This window comes from Symphalangus syndactylus, chromosome 19, assembly GCF_028878055.3.
Source record: "Symphalangus syndactylus isolate Jambi chromosome 19, NHGRI_mSymSyn1-v2.1_pri, whole genome shotgun sequence".
Classification (NCBI taxonomy): domain Eukaryota; kingdom Metazoa; phylum Chordata; class Mammalia; order Primates; family Hylobatidae; genus Symphalangus; species Symphalangus syndactylus.
In genome coordinates this window covers 71,241,496-71,247,531 of record NC_072434.2, presented here as the reverse complement: position 1 = coordinate 71,247,531, position 6,036 = coordinate 71,241,496, and the positions used below count along the sequence as shown (strand labels likewise).

Below are 6,036 nucleotides of genomic sequence, written 5' to 3'. Positions count from 1 at the left end.
CTATTAATGTTTATACTCTTAGTTTCGCAGTCACCCTTTTTTCATACAGTAAAGGTAAATGGAATTCGGCTAAGATTGAATTATCAAAAATGTTCAGGGGTCTAAACAAATAGTATTTAGAGTCCGGCCCTCCCACTGTTTGAGATCCAGGAAAATAAAAGCCTTGGGCGGATAGGTTTCGGGCAGAACCGCTAGGCTCTGCAAGCTGACCGTGCAGTTGGGCAGTGTCATCCAAAGAAATGAAGATTTTTTTTTTTTAATTAGCTCTTGAACAAAATTAAAAGTTGTTACCCTTGGGGGTGAGGGGGACAAGGAAAGACAGGATTTGGGAGCCTGCTGACCTACAGTTCAACCCTACAAAAAGTAAACCCATTTTACAAATCAGGAAACCCAGACTGAAACACATCCTTCCTCCCAAGCCGGGAGCTGGCGGCCAGCAGCGCTGAGATTCTTCTCGTAAGCAGCAACAGCAGTCCCCTTGCCTTTCCCGCCTCGGGGGGCGCAAGCCAGGCGTGCAGCACAGCATTTCAAGCCCCGCTGCGGCCTCTGCTGCGGGCCCGCTGGCGCTGGCGAAGCCGCTAGCGAAGGCTACAGGGGCGGCCACCTCCCCGTCACGTGACCGGCACCGCAGCCGAGCATGCCGGGAGACGGCGCCCCCTCCCCGGCCGCGGGCTTCCGCGCGTGGGCGGCGGGCAGGGCGCGCGCTGGAGGAGAGAGGAGGTGGGGGCCGGGGAGCGACAGGGGAAGAAACCGCGGCGAGGAAAAGCCCCCTGTAGAGCAGGCCCTACTCCACGGCCCTGCCCGAAATCCCCGCGGGGCGTCCCCGCCTCGGCCAGCGAGCGTCGGGCGGTGGGAACCGGGCCTGAGCTGAGGGCGGAGGGACTCCGGCGCCGTCCGTTCATTGTAAACAAGTCGAGCGAGAAATGGAGCAGGCCTGGTTGCCCGGGTCCCTTGGTGCTGGCTTTCACACCCAGGGTGCTGGCACTTGGTCTTTCTCCTGCACAGGGGATAGGACTGTGTGTGCAATCAGGTTTTTTTAGTAATATCTTGCACTTTTTTTTCCTTCACCCACTCAGACATTCCTCATTTTTCCTTATAATCACTTTCTCTCGCTTCAGCATACACACTTAGCCCTTGGCAGGCAAAGTGGAATCTCGGGTTCTTGTCAGACCTCAGTGTTTAAGCTGCTGAAACACAGGGCATATTTGGTTTAGATATTTTACTGTTATGAAAATAAACCACCTCCTGCAGTTACACCAGCTCAGATTTTCCCTCGATAGGGTCAGTGTGGATTATCTACTGGAGGAAAAAATATTTAATTAGAAAGGAATGAAATTCTCTTAGTTCCTTGAGGTTGGAGGGAGCTTAGGCAAGGAACAGTTAAAGGTAAGCACAAAAAATGCCAGGGGACCAAGAAGCCACTATTGGAATGCAGTATCTGTTGGCTACTGGTTTAGCACACTGCCCCAGGCTTCCCGGTTGGGACTCCACTCAGGTCCTAGACTGACAGAATGGGAAGGCACCCTCCCAGTGGGTCTTCATTACCATCTGCCGAATAAAGAGAATACCAGTAGTTGTATTTCGTGCATTTCTTGGAGCCGAATGATTGGATTAAATCTAGTCCTTTACTGTGCGAGCGTAGTCAACTTTGGTCATCTCTCTCTAGGCCTAGTGCCAGTTGTTGCCTGCCTTTGTAACCAGATAGTCACAATGAGGTCATCAGAAGAGGACAGGCAGCCCTGCAGAAGGGAATCCTTTTTCTGTACCTCACCATGATGAAATAGGGATAGCCGTCAAGTTGAACTTTCCCTTTTTTTTTTTTCGAGAGGGAGTCTCACTGTGTCGCCCAGGCTGGAGTGTAGTGGCCTAATGTCGGCTCACTGCAACTTCCGCCTCCCGGGTTCAAGCAATTCTTCCTGCCTCAGTCTCCCGAGTAGCTGGGATTATAGGCGCCCACCACCACACCTGGCTAATTTTTGTATTTTTTAGTAGAGACGGGGTTTCGCCATGTTGGTCAGGCTGGTCTTGAACTCTAGACCTCAAGTGATCCACTCACCTGGGCCTCCCAAAGTGGTGGGATTACAGGCGTGAGCCACCGTGCCGGGCCAAGTTGAACTTTTCTCTTGGGGGAATCATTTCCCTGCTCAACATAGACCTGGTGGAATTTTCTTGTCTCTCTCTTCCCTGGCATTTTCTCTGGTCTTAGGCAAGCATTTCCTGCCTTTTCTGATTCCCTCTCTGTGTGTGCATGGGACTTACGGGAGGAAGGAGGAGGGAGTTTTCTGTTAAGGGAGCCGTGAGTGAGCAGGAAATGGCTATTTTGTACCAGTTATTCTGCAGAATTAAGGAGTGCTGATGCTGACAAGGAGTCAGAAGGATTCAGTCATCATGACATCTGCAGTCACAACTGGGTGGGTTAATGAGCGTCCCTGAAGTGTGTGTACTCATTTCAGGCGCAGTCAGTAGCAGAATTCAGGAAGACTGTCCCACCCCTCCTACTCCCTGTGTGCTGACAGTTTGCTATGTGCGTCTCCATGGCTCTGTGGAGCTTAAGAGATTAAGTCCTTGGAGAAAATGGGTAAAGAGAAGTTTTTTTGTTTTGTTTTGTTTTGAGACGGAGTCTCACTCTTTTCGCCCAGGCCGGACTGCAGTGGCGCCATCTCGGCTCACTGCAAGCTCCGCCTCCCAGGTTCACGCCATTCTCTTGCCTCAGCCTCCCGAGTAGCTGGGATTATAGGCGCCCACCACCACGCCCGGCTAATTTTTTGTATTTTTAGTAGAGACGGGGTTTCACCGTGTTAGCCAGGATGGTCTCGATCTCCTGACCTCGTGATCCACCCGCCTCGGCCTCCCAAAGTGCTGGGATTACAGGCATGAGCCACCGCGCCCGACCAAAGTGAAGTTATTAAGTAGGACTGTTGTTAGGAAGATGTTAGCACAGTTAGAATTTGTAGGAATTCTCCTGTTGGGGTGTCACTTTCTGTTCTGTTGAAATGATACTTCTTCCAAAAGCAGGAGTTCTGAGCTTATATAGCAGAGAGCCTTGCTGCAGCTCACACAGACCCTGCGTGGCTAGCTTCTGGTCAGAGTGCCAAAAGCATTTGAAGTTCCTGGAGGTGTGTTAGCATGAAGAATCAGTGTCCTTGGGTAGCTGGGACATTGTGAGAAGTCTTGTCCATGTCTGTAGAAACAGTTTCAGACTGACTGGTTGCTGGTTTCTCATTGAAGGCACCGTGTGCTCCATGTAGTGCTCTATGTAATCTAACATCCAGAGTCAAAGCAAAAGCTGCAAATGATGACAAACCCAGATCCAGAAAAAGACACAGGCCTTGACAAGGTGGTGAATTTCTTCTGAACTTCCCAGCATCTCTTTTTGTGTTCTCTTCCTCTCTTGCTTGAATTTTGTTTGGGCCCCCACTCCCTTCTCTTTCTGATAAGGGTAGAGGGGCTCAGAAGGTGGTGTTCTGCAGGCAGGCAGTGTAGCCTTTGGGAGGAAGAAGCAGGCTCTGGAGTCAGAGCCTGAGTTTCAATCCTAGCCTGGCCAATCACTAATATTATTCTAGGCAAGGTATTTTCTGTGAAAACACTTTTGGCATTGGGTTTATGTGGGAACTGAGCAATGTGCATAAAGCGCCTTGCATATATATTAAATCGTATTAATAGCTGTGATGATGGTTAATACTGAGTGTCAACTTGATTGGATTTAAGCTTGCAAAGTTCTGTGTTTTTTTTTTTTTTTTTTGACGGAGTCTCGCTCTGTTGCCAGGCTGGAGTGCCGTGGCGTGATCTGGGCTCACTGTAATCTCCGCCTCCCGGATTCAAGTGATTCCCCTGTTTCAGCCTCCTGAGTAGGTGGGACTACAGGTGTATCCCACCATGCCTGGCTAATTTTTTGTATTTTAGTAGAGATGGGGTTTCACCATGTTGGCCAGGATGGTCTCGATCTCCCGACCTCATGATCCGCCTGCCTTGGCCTCCCAAAGTGCTGGGATTACAGGCATAAGCCACCGCGTCCGGCCAGTTGCAAAGTATTGATGCTGGGTGTGTCTGTGAGGGTGTTACCAAAGGAGATTAACATTTGAGTCAGTGGACTGGGAAAGGCAGACCCACCCTTTAATCTGGGTGGGCACCATCTAATTAGCTGCCAGTGCAGATAGGAAATAAAGCAGGCAGAAAAACGTGAAAAGACTAGACTGGCCAAGTCTCCCGGCCTACATCTTTCTCCCGTGCTGGATCCTTCCTGCCCCTGAACATCAGACTCTAAAGTTCTTCAGTTTTGGGACTTGGACCAGTTCTCCTTGCACCTCAGCTTGCAGACAGCCTATTGTGGGACCTGATCATGTGAGTTAATACTTAATAAACTCCCCTTTATATATTTTCTATCCTATTAGTTCTGTCCTTCCAGAGAACCCTAATACAATAGCTTAGTGTTTGTTTTGCTTTCTTTCTTTCTTTTTTTAAATTAATGAAGCTCTGCTGTACTGGGTGCTATGAAGAATATCCCAGAAAGGACTATTCTCAAACAGCTGACAGTAAAGATGATACTGACTAACATTCATTGAATGCTTAATATGCTCCAGGCATTGTTCTAAGTGGTTTGAATATTTTGGCTTATTTAATCCTCCTACTGACCCTGTGAGGTAAGTGCTATTAATATATCTATTTTGCAGATGAGGAAACTGAGACCCCAGAGGTGTTAAATGACTTCTCAGTTGTCCGAGAAAATTCTAGTATGTGAACACAGTTCTTCAGAGCCCAGACCTGCCTGGCTGCACTGTCGGGCTCTTAACTGCTGTGGTCTACACTGCTGTAGTATAGGCTCACGCACTGGGGAATCTGACAGTGTTATCAGCAGCCCAGAGGGTGCTTGGCGGTGCAGAGATCCTCAGAGATCATCCTCCAGGTACGCAGCCAGAGCAGTCTGTGTCCTGCTCTCGCACCTTTCCTTTCTCTATAGCATTGCTGCTGTGACCAGGAGGCATTGCCTTCAGCCTTCCTACAGAACAGATAGCGCACTGAGTACTTTCCTTCTAGATGAGACTTTTCTCAGTTGGCCTGATAGGACCTTATTATCAGCATACTAGAAAGCCAGGGCTGCTTCCTTATGAGAGGTAGTGGGGGTTAGAGGAGGCCAGAGGGCCGTGGAGAGTTCAAGGAACCTGGGGAAAACTTAAGGCATTGTTCCTGCCTGCCAGCTCTTCCCTGTGTCCTTCCCAGCAGTTGGTAGAGTTTCCAGGTGAGTTCTTTCTTGCACTGCCCAGCTCAGCCCTCTTAATTTTAAGCAAATAGGTGCAACAGGTTGGAGAGGGTACCAGCGTGAGATATGACCAGGGTAGCAGAGCTAGTCCTGTCTGGAAACTATCAGCAGATCTGTGACTATGCAGTCAGCAGGACAGAATGAGAGGTCAGGTCCAGAGCTGAGCTCTAGCCCCGTGGCCTGGAGTAGGGAGGGCTGCCCCATCTGGGATGCTGCTTTCCATAACCTCCTGCAGATCATGCCTGTCCTCTTCCTAGTCTGACCTCTGCCAATAGTTACCTAACTTTGAGGTTGGCAACCTGGGGAAAAGAGTGTTCCATTTTTCTCCAGCCTCTGATGACTTAGTAACGCCTCATTCATATATAAATGAACAACACCTGTGACCTTGGTCTCTGTCTTTTCCAGAGATGGTTTAGTTGGTTTAGTCTGGGGAGAGGCAAAATGAAATGTGAAGGCACACACTTTCCAGTCTTACGATTCTGAAAGGTTGGTCCTCCGCTAATTGGCCCAGCACCTCCATACTCTGATTTAAGAGAGGTTTCTCATCCCCCTAGCAGTCAGCATCCCTAGCCCTGCCCTTCTGGCCTCTAAGGTCAGCTCTGCTGAGTCCAGAAATGAGCTGTCGTAGCTGCTTTAGGGATCTTAAGGAGTCTGTGACCTTTCTCATCTTTCACATGAACAGAAGTTTCCTGAATATCCACTCTATGCCAGGCAGTAGGCTAGGTGCTGTGGAAACAAAAGATAAATAAAACAGAGCTTCTGCCCTGAAGGTGCTGTCC

The 6,036-nt window shown here is 49.4% G+C and overlaps 1 protein-coding gene across 2 annotated transcripts in view; it reads left to right on the top strand.

Annotated features, from left to right (window-relative positions):
• ITPKB (inositol-trisphosphate 3-kinase B) overlaps nt 1-6,036 on the top strand; it is a 128,705-nt gene that overhangs the window by 35,434 nt on the left and 87,235 nt on the right. The gene's annotated exons all lie outside the window — the stretch shown is intronic.